This window comes from Myotis nattereri (assembly GCF_964212035.1).
Source record: "Myotis nattereri genome assembly, chromosome: 7".
Taxonomy (NCBI): domain Eukaryota; kingdom Metazoa; phylum Chordata; class Mammalia; order Chiroptera; family Vespertilionidae; genus Myotis; species Myotis nattereri.
In genome coordinates, this window is record NC_138082.1 from 27,115,401 (window position 1) to 27,128,548 (window position 13,148).

The following is a 13,148-nucleotide window of genomic DNA, read 5'->3' on the forward strand; positions in this document are numbered from 1 at the left end:
TTTTGAATTGCATGATAAGGTGTCAGATATAAGCATGGGGGACCCAGGGTAATCTCAGCAGGAACATACTGATTTATGAGAGGTGTTGCTCATGACCGTGGTGAGATTGGATGTTAATGTGCAGATGCACAGAATCTCTGGGTTCAATCCTGGCTCAATTATCCTCTTGCTGAGTTCCATAGACAAATTATTTAACCTGTTTGACTCAGGTGTCTTATCTAAAAAATGACGGTAATTAAGGTGAGCTGTAATTATAGTCCTAAAGAGTGTACAATAATGGTAATTTATGATAAAATGGTTTTGAAAACATCATCGGTTTTGTTATCATTTCCCAACCCTCAAAGGACAATGAATAAATTATTGTATTCCTCTTCCAGCTAAGAGGATGATATTAAATATATTGTATGAGAAACTTGGCATGTATGTTCAGGGGAAAACATAGCTTCACAAGTATGGACATAATTGCAAATTGCTTTTGGAAGCATGTTCTCATTTTTAAGGAATGCTTTAAAAAAGCAAGTACTTTATGTCAGAAAAAAAGGTTAAAATGAGACTATGAACAACACTGCATATTTGGAAATCATGGTCTTTGAAAAAATAACCCTAACTAGTAAGTGCGATGTTATGCACTAATTATAATATATGATGCAGAGAGTGCCTTGGTGTTGTTGTTATTTTGGTTTGTTTGTTTGTTTTTTACAATTTTGTCCACAGTGTTCATTAGAGCATTTGATAATTATATTGAATTATATGGCAGGATGTAGAATCAATCAGCCTTGGCTTTGGACTGTCTTTCACCACCCAGCTCTGGAACCTCAGGGTTCACCTGTAGTAGAGACACATTCACAGCTGTGTTAGTGACTATGGATGGAGACACGAGATGAGATGGTGTATAAGGTGTTCGCACAGTGTTTACCACACTGCGATGTTCAGTTGACCTCCTGGCTCTTTCCCTTGTTGTGTTAGACCCTGCCACACTCGATGAATGCTTGGATTCCTCAGTACAGCCACTATAAGCTTCAATGGTTCCAATCAGAATGTGAATGGAAACCTCTAAAAGTTGTTTCCACAAAGTTTGACCAAACAACGACGTATTTTCCTTATTTTCTATAGGCATTTTGAGCAGAGAACAAGCTGTTGCTCAAATTTAGAACTCTGGGGAAAACTCTAGCTCTCTTAAGGACCTGCCTTAGAGAGAGCAAGAGTGTGGAGCTGATTCTGGGACTTCATTACACCAGCAAGGAGGGTTTGCAACTCTTTCTTAGAGTCCGTCTTAATATCACTGCCAACTATGGCATTGCTCCCTGCATTATTCTACCAGCAATAATTTGTATTTTTCTAGAGTTCTAATGCTCAATTTTCTCAGGAGCTTCAAAATCCTTTAATCCAGGGAATTATATGGGAAACATAAATCTTTAAATAACAGAGATAACATCTTATATTTATAGAACTTTATTATAAGGCTACGGTATATTTCATGGGCCCCACAAAATCATATTTTTATAGAGGCTAGTATTTTAATTTTATGAAGTGGAAATCTGAAGCATTTTATAACCTCCTCAATGTCCCTCCAATGCAGTTCTATTCCCTGAAAATGGGAAATGGACTATTTGGACTGTTAAAAGGGTAGGTGTGTTTTGTAGTTCCAAACCCACACACTGATTTAGAAACTGGTGTAAAGAGAAAATCTCAGCACTGATATTGGGCATTTCCCTAATTAGACATGTATGTCTCCTCAGAAGCCTTTTCAAAAATAGAAGGCAAATTACTGGAAAATGGCACTTTAAGCCATCCCACTGGGATGGAAGGCTTTAGTTTCTCCGTTGAGCACAGAACACCGCACATAGGACCTGCCTCTCCCAGACAACAGTTAGTGAGCCTATCACCCCTTGTTTTTTGCTGCTTGAAGGGATATCCTCTTTGGCAATAAGTAAACAGCCTGGGAAGCAGGAGGGAAGAAAGCGAGACCAAGACCGAGGACCTCAAGGCGGCAAGGAAAGGGACCATGTGTTGCACTCTTGACTTGGTTGGTCACGGGCTACAATAAGCTGCTGCTCCTAAGTTGATTTTGGTTTTCTCATGCAAACTGTTCAGTTCTTCCTGCCTCTCCACATTGACCCAATGAAGATCTGAATAAATTTGGCTAAAAAAAATGTCCAGCTTCTTTGGAGGAAATCTAGTCACACTAAAAGTCCAATTAATATATGGTCAACATTACAAAGGTTATTTTGATTCCTAGGCAGTAAGTGCTGAGTTTGAGTTGGGATGAAAGGTCTCAAGGGTTAAGTAACAGTAGCTGGACTTGGAACCACAGAAGGAAAGGACATGAACTTCGATGGAGCAGTTAGGGAAGCACAGCCTGCAGTGCCAGCAGCTGCCTGGGGGTCACTGGAAATGAGCTCTTTCTCATTTTGATAGAGTCCATAGTACAGAACATATTTTCCTATTATATGAAAAGTTGCATTACCAGTGAAATGAAAAATGGCAAGTGGCACTTTGCATCAGCAATGAATGACAATGGCGACCAGATTGAACTGGAAAGACAAACTTACTGAGAGAGAGCAAAGGAACTCAGCTCCAGTCCATTGCTGTCCCAGGCCCCAGGCTTCTCTATTTGTTAAGAAAGGCCAAAATCTAGATGTTTTTGCCTCTTCTTACCTCTTACCCCCACTTCTCTCTCTCTCTCTCTCTCTCTCTCTCTCTCTCTCTCTCTCTCTCTTTTTCTCTCTCTCATAATTTAATTATTTGGGTTTTTTTTACATTGGTTCAAAAATTTTAAATATTGTGTACTTTATGCAAAATACAACTGCCACCCTGACTGAGACCTGCATTCCACAGTTCACACCTTCTGGTCTTTTCTAACCTGAGGCCCAGGCAAGTGAAGTGACTTGCCCCAAATTAGTAAATAGCAAAGCTGCTTCAGAACTGAATCGCTTTGATGGCCAGTGTGTTTCTGGTTCTGTAGCAATGTTATGCTCATATAGGGCAATGCACTTATACTGGAGAAAAAATGTATTCCATGTACTTTCCCAGCTATATTCAAAGCTATAAGAACTAAAGAAGATTGTTAGTTGTTCCAGAGATTATTATTAAAGTTTCTTCTTTGAGGATTAGAATATCCTGCTTGCCTCCCTCTCTTTTGCTAGATAAAACAAATGTTTACTGCAATGTGTCTCTTCCTAATTTATCTGTGGTCAAGTTTATATGCACTATTAAAAACCAATATTTTGTAATAAAATTAAACTTGAAATTAAATTAATGCTAATGTAAGTGATTAACAGAATATACTTAGTGGAAAACATCAATACACGTGTTGTAATTGAATTTTATCTTGTAATACTGTTTGCTCCTTTAGGGAATGTCTCTTTAAGGCATTCTACTTATAAACTCCTTGCTCATTTAAAAACATAAATTAATTCTGAAACCTGCTCAGAGGTTTTTTATCTTCCTTTATTACAAACAATTAGCTTAATCAATTAACAGCTGAAATTATATCTGTAGTCATTAGGTTTAATTGCTGAGAAATATGTCATGTCTTCTTTATTGGGAAAAATGTATCACAATTTTCTTACAGCCTTTTTACTTCCCAAGGGCAAACACTTCCTAATAATATAGTAAAAGCCAAATCAAGAATGTATACCTACATACATGTACACGTATACATAATGATTTTTAAGATTACACATGGTAGTGACTAGGGAAAATAGACATGATATATATATTTTTTTGTATTTGGACATCTTTCCTCTGAAAAGCCCCATGCTGCATTTTGATACATGGATCTCATATTTCATATCACATATTACTAATGCTTATATTAGATGTCCTTCACAACTTTATACAAATTTTAATGCCACAACTTTAAGGCAATTTCAGACATTTGAGAGTTATATCACAAATCAACTATTTCTCACGCAATATTATTATTATTTTTCAGTCAGTGCGTTTTTCTGTCTCTTTACACAGAATAATCCATGTATTACATCTGTGTGTGTGCTTTGTGTGCATGTATAAAGATGCAAACAGCATGTTGCTCCCATCTGGATGGACAATGTATTGTTGGGTAGAGAGGTTTGATCCTGGTCTTTCACCAGAAAGCGTGGGCTAAATCATATTAAACTGCCAATTTGCATTTGTTGATACAAAATTAACATGCTATTTTGACAATTTGCTTGTGCATTTAGTGGTCATCTTGTTACAGGCAAATGTGCTGCATTTTAATTGTTTAAAACCTTCATTTTTCTAGTTGAGATTTTATTCTTAAAAATTGTGCTACCACCAGGAACTTGTAAAATGACGGTTTGCTGCAATTAACATCTTCTTACATGGTGGTGTGAAAACTAGGCATGACCTTTTGCCCTTATACAGCTTTTGTCTTGGGTTTTTCCCCCTAATGCAACTCAGTAAGCTAACACTTTTGTGCCACCCAGTCAAGAGGCTAACATCTCACCATACTTGTGAATATTCTTGCAGAAGCATAAGTATGTGTGGGGATTACTGTATTGTTTGCTACCATCAAACTGAATAATCATTTCATTATGTTTCATTAAACAAATATAAAAACCTTTTTTTGAAGGCTGTCTAGAAACCTACCATGTGCACATACACAAGCACACATGAACACATATACTCACATAATACCCAAGAATTCACATTTCAGCCAACTCTCAAGATAGGCTGAATGCATACTAAGGTTTAGGGAGCATCAGGCTTGTCATTGAACCTGAGTCAAAGGGCTAAGAATTCTGAGACCACAGAATTCAAAGGCTTTGAATCCTTGAGACCCCATGGACTCAAAGACCCCCATGTCTGAGAGGGAGGTGTTTTCAGCTGCAGAACATCCATACTATGACTCACATGGCATTGAGGGCTGTGTTTGAAGGTAGATGCCTCTTGGGTTCAAAAATCCCAGGAGACTTTAAATATATAACCTTGTACATGTTAGGATGTTGTTGGATTCAACTGAACCAAAGTGAAATCAAAACATTTATTAAATACAAAATTTTCAAGCTCCTTTCCTGAAAACACTCAGAGAGCATTGCACTTCTAGTCTTCTCTTTGTTTATTTTTTCATTCATTCCATGAACATCTATTTCATACTTCCACTGTGCTAAAGGCTAAGGAAGTGAGGATTAACAACAGAGCCCCATCTTCAAAAAACTTACAATCTACAGGGAGTAGAGGAGTTATATATTTTTGTGTCTACTTTGTAGTTGATCTAAATTATTAGTCCTCCCAACAAACATGAGGTGTTACTGTTTTCATTTTACAGATAAAGAAACAAGGTGTCAGGAAGGTTAGGCGACTTAGCCCAGATCCCACAACTAAATGGTAAAACCAGTTCATGTTATCCATTGTATCCACCTATACTGTCTCCTAAGAAAGAAGGAAATAAAACATGCACACAAAAATAGGATTGTTATTAAAGAGGGATGGTATTGGAAGACCTTGGCATCAGCTATAATTGTCACTGTTTAGCAGGGAAGTTAAAACCAACATCTGCCCTTGAAAGTGACTTGTGACCCAGGGTTTGATTAAAGGATGTCACTTTAAAACCGAAGAGTTAGGTATTTTCTTCATTTTTCAGACAGAGAAAATGAGCAAGCTATGTGAACTTGAAACTCTAATTTGTCTTTATATTCATGCAATTGTAAGACTTACTAATTTATGTTTAAAATCTTTTGATGGGTGAGTTTTACATAATTGATCAAGCAAGCACAGATGTGTAAAAACAAATAACATATATGGTCAAAAATACCAACACATAATGTTTTTCATTACATGTCTAGTAATTGATCAGAGGTGGCACACTGAAGAGGGGTCTTAACATGTAGAAAAAGAAGGGAGGGAGTTAATATGTACTCATAGTGTTACATTCAAAAGCAACTCTGCACTCAAGACATGCTTCTCATGTTATCAATATATCTATCTCTAAAAGCTAAATTTAGAAGTGAAATAAACACCACAATTCCAGTACATGCCTCAGGTGTAAACTTGTCTAACAATTATTTCATAAAACATAGGTTCTGAGTCAACATTGCTGATAAATGAGCAAGGATCGTAAGAGAATACTTTAAAATATTTAATCAATATATCAGACTTAACGGTGAAAAAATAATGCAAAAATCTATGCTAAAAGCAAAAGCTATACCAAAGGTGCTATTATTTCAAGCAATATCATCAATGTCTAAAAGTTAGAGGCATTTCCTACATAATCTTCAATTCTCATAATATCTCAGGCATGAGAAAATGGTAAATAACTTGTACAACATCACAAAAGTGAGATTGAAAGCCAGGACCAAATGTGCACGCTTATGTTATCTGTTCAAATAGCTTCATTCTGACCTTGATAAAAAAGGGGAAAAAATCTTTAAATGTTCACTCATCTTCCTGGCTTTGGATTTATGCTTTTAAAAGTTCAATAAGCATAAACTGTTAAAAGTTCAATAAGTGTTGTTTATAATAATTATAAAGTCATATTGATTATTTAAGTGGGCCTTTTAAATGTTTGCCATATAAAATATTATGATATTGGGTCACCTGTATGTGCTTTCAAAATATCAGTTATTATATAACCAATACAAAGAGAAAACCTTATTCATTCAAACCAAAAGACTTTTTTTTCCTGTGTAATGATCAAATAATATGGATTAAACCACTTTTTATTTGACAATTAAGTAATAACATGATTGTGAATTTGCTGACCCGTTCAGTTAATTATAACCCTTCCATCTCAATGTTTTGTCAATTTCAAAAGGATTTTTGAGGGTCTATATTATATAAAGTTGACTGCTTTTCAAAATATAGTTGGAAAAGAAAAGAAAAATAATTCACAAAAATTATTTTTTAAAAAAGTTTTTGAAACAAATGTTTTATGGAGCAAAAAACCACTGCAGGCTTATTGTAACAAGGGGTTGACCAAACCCCTAATCTAGAGAACTTAAGCCAGGTTATCTACTTATTTCTTTAATTCCAGTACCTCTATTTCCTTACAATGATGGAATCATAAAATGTATAGTTAGCTTGCCAAATAATTTGTCTATACTAATTGTCGGAGCTGATTTGAAATCTAAGTCTCCTCTTTATAATTTATCTAATGAGCCAAATTTGATATGAAAAATATTTGAGGGCATATAAATCAGTGCTCTGGGTTTAGTTTTAGAGCCCTTTTTATAATACCAATAGTGACACTACCTTTTTTGGTCTTCAATCAGGCAGTTTTAGTAGATACATATTTTAAAGGTGAATTATATTTACTTGGTAGGTTAGCAAACTTATTTAGTATAGGGGAAGACAGTAAATATTTTAGGCTTTGTGGGCCCTATAGTCTCTGCCTCAACTACTAAACTCAATAGCATCAAATAGCCATAAACATCAACAAATGGGCATGTCTGTGTGCTAGGTTCAACTTTATATACCCTGACATTTGAATTTCATATAATTTTCATGTGTCACAAAATAGTATTTTGTTTTTTTCCCCCCAACCATAAAAATTCTTGCAAAAACAGGCAGTGGTATTTGGGAACTGGGTTGTATGTTGTCAATCTCTGTCTGTTACCTTGACAATCTCTGTAAAAACGCTGTGGTGCTTATATGTTTGTTCTTTATGTACTTTTGGTTAATAATGAATCAATTTCTCTGCCCACTAAATGGGAGAGGGAGAACATTTTCAGTGAGAGTGTTAACACCTCTGGCTAGCCTCATGACCCTTAATGATAGGGACAGCCCTGATGTAGGTGACTCACTGTCTCCCTTAATTCTTGAAGAAGTGGCTTCTCCTTCTCGAATCACACCAGCTTGCCTTCATGCCATTTCCTGGATACATTTTCTGTAGGATAAGGGAAAATTTCAATGAAATTTGGTAACTTCTGTTTCATTTTCAGCCAGATTAAAGTTTACATCCCCCCAGCCCCCTCCTCACTTGCTGAAAATGATAATTTCTCCTAAAATGGGTTATCCAGGTGGGAGAAGTTGGCACAGGAGAGAGCATGGAACTGATAGACTTTTCCCCTCAGAGCACCTGGAAATTAATATTGATGCGTGTCTATTGTTTAAGACATTACATTTTATTCACAACTATCAAGGCTCACAGCTGAACTTATTCTGAGGCCAAGAGGCACATGCTTGATATTGCCCCTGTCTTCCAAATCTCTAAATGAAGGATTATTGTTTACATGCGACCTCATGGGGCATGAAAGTCAAAGCCAATAGCCCTAACCGGTTTGGCTCAGTGGATAGAGTGTCAGCCTGCGGACTGAAGGGTCCCAGGTTTGATTCCGGTGAAGGGCATGTACCTGGGTTGCGGGCACATTCCCAGTAGGAGGTGTGCAGGAGGTAGCTGATTGATGTTTCTCTCTCATCTCTCTCTCATCAATGTTTCTAACTCTCTATCCCTCTCCCTTTTTCTCTGTAAAAAATCAATAAAATATATTTTAAAAAAGAAAGTCAAAGCCAACAGAGACAAGCATGCTTGTAGTAATTCTATTCTGGTTTCATTTTTAATACTGAAATGCTCCAACTGCTTATTTCAGTATATATTTTCTCTTTATTATTTACATATTTTGGAAAATTGAATAATTTAAATAAATACTATGTAGATTTATTTTTGGACAATATTACTGTTCCTTTGTCCTCTGGATGGTGTTCACCTTGGTGTTGGGAAGTACTTAGTTTATTTTTTAGGGAAAGTAATTATTGAAATAATTTCAAGACGCCTCACTTGTGCTATTCCTGAGAGGTGGAAGGACCAGGAGACAAGTCATTAACAATGTGTCGGACTTTACAGTTTCTCAGTCTCTTTGCACATTTTACTTCTCTGCTTCCTACAGCCATGTGAAGTATGATGTGCCAATTGACGTAATATACATGTGAAGTATGTACAGTATACATGAAATATATATGTGAAGTCTATAAAGTACATATAAGTATATGTATATATGAAATATATGTATACAATGTCTGTACAAAGTACCTACAAGTTCAGAGAGATATATGACTAGAATGTCACAAAACAATCGAGATCTCAAAGTCATTTCACTCGTTCTATTACACTATGTTTTTCCATCTAAAGAATGAAAGCTACAGTTATATATTCTTTGGAAAGAATTGAGTCCTATAATGTGGTTTTAATATATATATATATATATATATAAAATTTATAAAATTTTAAATTTATAAAAATATCTCAAAGAATGTACAGAGGGTTCTGTATACCTCACACCCAGTTTCCACTATTGTTACTATGGTACATTACCATGATGCATTTGTCAAAACTAATGCATCAGTGTTGATGAATTATTGCTAAAGCCCATACATAGTACTTTATTTGTATTTCCTTTTATAGGATGCCACATCAATTAATTTTAGTCTGCATGTCTCCTTTCCTTCTCTAGACTATGACAGCTTCTTGGACTTTGCATATTTTGTATGACCTTGAGTGTTTTGAGGATTGTTGGACTGATATTTTGTAGGGCATCCTTCCAGTTAGGTATGTTGGGTGTTTTTCTCATGGTTATATGGAGTTGTGGTTTGGGAGAAGAAGACCACAGAGCTAACATGCTTTTCTCAACACATCAATAAGGGTGCATACTCTCAATATCACTTGTTATTGTTGATCACCTGGTGTGGGGTAGGTTGTGTCTGCCAGGTTTCTCGACTATGAAGGTACTCTGTTCCCCCTTTCATGCTGTGCTCTTTGGAAAGAAGTCAGTGTGTAGCCTATTCTTAAGGGGGTAGATCTATTTTTCATCTCCTTGAGGAGGAGCTCCATATGACTTTATGTCTATGGACTTATGAGTCAAGAATATTGCCTCTGATGAATCATGTTAATATGAAAATCTTGTCCAAGAGATATGTGTTAATATTAATTGAACAATTGTTTGTGATCGCCTCTCAAGGTATACTTACTTGCCTGTGTATGTTTTTATTTCATTCCTTCATGGTGTACATAATAAACACATTTGGATTAAAGACAAGAAACAAGGCCACTTGATTAAATAGCTAAACTAGAAGAGTTTATTTGCTGGGCTTAGTTTCAAATTAGTTGTAAATCTACTCCCAGAGTTCTCTTAACTCCAGGGGGAAGTCGAATGGGATTATATGGCTAAATTTAAATTGGATATGAAGAATTTGATAATAAAACAAAAAAAAGAAAGTCTGAAATATTTCCTGGGTAGCATTCTTAATACACTTCATATAATTTCTAAACATACTATTTATTTTGTCTAAATAAATGAATTAAAGAGTAACATCTTACTATCAGAATGAAATGTAATTTTTAGACACATTTTAGAGGATTTGGCCATGTAAATGGCCATAGTAGTAACATTGGAGTTCAACTTGGATGAATTAAAAAGTAAGTGTACCCTCCAGGAAATAATATTTAAAAAATATGTAGTATTTAAAAGTAAATTCTGTATCACACTTGCTATATTTGTAAAAATATTTAAAATGTTGAAAAATGTAATTGGCTACTTTCTAACAACCTGTCTTTGAATTCTTAAAATGTTTACTAGTATCTCTCTTTCATGGGTTGTACTATGCTTTCTTGTGGAATTTGTATTGAAATTTGGCCACCAAAAGAGAATAGGTTAATATGACAGGGTTGTCTGAAAAAGAAAAAGTGGTTGCTTTTCTTCTATTAATATTTTAAACGAAATCAACCAAATGAATATATAAGTATTCTAAAGTAAAAATGTAAATAATATAAAAAACTATACCTTATAACTTCACACTTAAACTTCTTTTTAGATTTTAAAGAATAGATTATTCTTAACAAATTGACATACTTATAGAGCATAAACTTCTCATGGACTAAAAACACATACTTATTATAGGTAAGGTGATGTGGTTATGCACATATGAAATATTATGACAACTGTAAAATATATTAGTGTGAGAATTAATCCAGGAAAATTATTTTGCAGTGACATATAATAATTTGCAGCCTAAGGTATTAAAAAATAAGTAATAAATGAGTGAATGTTTGTGTGGAGCAGTAAATACAATGCAAATATTGAAGAAGTGCTATAAATATCTTACCCGTAGTGTTTTCTAAGAGGCAACAGAAACTGTTAGTGATGTTGGCATCTATTCATGCATAAAATTTTTTCAGAGAGCTCAATCACTGTTCAGCATGTTGGGGCTACTGAGCTGAATGAGATTTGGGGCCTACCTTCTGGGAATCAGGTGTTACAAATTCCATTTATAACAGTTTATTGTCATAATAAATTTTGTTTGCATTTCCACCATTTTAGAGTTGCTGTATTTTTATTGCATAGATTATTAATTCATAAAATATTATAACCTTTTTGAAAAGTTTCCAAGCAGCTTTGGCAATCTCCTATTGGGACAAAAGCCTGTTCGTTATATTAACTCTTCAAACACATAGGATTGCATTTAGGAAGTGAACCCCCAAGGCCAAGGTCCTGAGCTAGGAGCCAGAGGACATCAAAAGGCATAAAATACAGCTCATCCTTTCAAGGAATTTTATATTAAGCTAGGCACATACAAGAATTTTGTGTAAGAGTATTATTTTGGGGATTCTGCTAAATTGCTTGATTTTGTTTTATTTGATAAGCACTTTTTTACTGACTCATAAAGCCATAAATATATTTGCATTCTGAGTAGCATCTGGGAACAGTAGTACATACAACAATAGTTATTATTATAATTTCTAAAGAATATCCAGGCGATAAGAGCATGATGTAGTAGAAAGAATATTAATTTTCCAGTCAAACATATCATATGTCTATATCACAACGAATAAGCTGTGACCTTGATCTAGTGCCTTAAATTTTCTGAGTCAGTTTGCTCATTTGTGGTATGTAGATAAATCCTAACTTTCAATGGATCTGGGAGGGTTTAATGTGACACATATAGAGCTCTTTGCACATGCTTGGCAGAAAGCAAGTGTATTTGTCAGTATTAAAATAATAATTCTTGAGCAATGCCTTACTGTTTTCAAAAGTGACTTCAGCCCTCATTGTCCCAATATGCTAAGGTTGTGGGTTCAATCCCCAGTCAGGGCACATGCAAGAATCAACTAATGAATACATAAATGAGTGAAACAACAAAGCCTCTCTCTCTCTCTCTCTCTCTCTCTCTCTCTCTCTCTCTCTCTCTCTCTCTTCTTTTTTTAAAAAAAATCAATAAATAAAAACAAAAAAGCCACTTCACTTTTATTGTGCAATTTAATCCTTACAGCACTTCTGTAATAGAGATATTATCAATTCAGTTCCTTAGATAGAGAAGCCAATAAGTGGCGTGCATAGAGGAAATTCAACACACCTGAGATCTGGATCCTGGTCCTTTAGCTCTCGGTCCTGCCCTCTCCATAAAAGATTAGGTATTTGTTATTGCCTTGTTCACACCAAAACCTATGTGCTTGGCTTTTGTAAAGATATAACTTTTTGAAGTCTTAACGTCCTCATCTTAGTACAATGAGGGCATTGTGCTAATTTATCTTCCAAATCCTTTTCAGTTCTGTGTATATTGAGTCAGTGTAGTGTAGTTGTCAAAGGCATGGTGTTGGAGATGAACTTTGGGGTTCCAATCCTAACTGCCATTTCTTGGCTGTGTGACCTCAGTCAAGTTACTATATCTCTCTGTTTCATTTTACTTATCACTGTGGATTAATAAATAGTACTTTCTTCAGAGCATCATCATTGTGAGGAATAAATGAATTATGCTATGCATAGTACTTAGAATGGGATATGGTATAGAGTAAGCAATAGGTAAGTATTTGCTCTGATTATTATGCTAAAATTGTAACATCAAATTCAGAAACTCTGAGTGAACTATTTAACCCTTTCTAGTTATAAAGTAGATTTGCTACATAATTAAGTGGAAACTTCCCCATCCTGGATTAATGGCTTAATTACATTGCTGTCTTTAATTCTATATGCTATTTATAAACAAGGCCATGTTTTATTTCAAGAATGCAAATGTTCATTAAAATCTATAAAACATAGACATATTGGGACCTATAAGACAATGGAGTCAACATAGAATATTTGGCAAATTGCTTAAAAGGATAAAAACAGTTTTATTTCTGTGTAGTGGACTCTTACAATATACTGGAAAATATCTATGCCTAAGTTATCTATAATAATAAAAGGGCAATATGCTAATTAGACCAGACATATTTC

The 13,148-nt window shown here is 35.0% G+C and overlaps 1 protein-coding gene across 1 annotated transcript in view; it reads left to right on the forward strand.

Annotated features, from left to right (window-relative positions):
* NYAP2 (neuronal tyrosine-phosphorylated phosphoinositide-3-kinase adaptor 2) overlaps positions 1-13,148 on the forward strand; it is a gene marked incomplete at its 3' end in the record, with an annotated part of 213,149 nt that overhangs the window by 199,449 nt on the left and 552 nt on the right. The gene's annotated exons all lie outside the window — the stretch shown is intronic.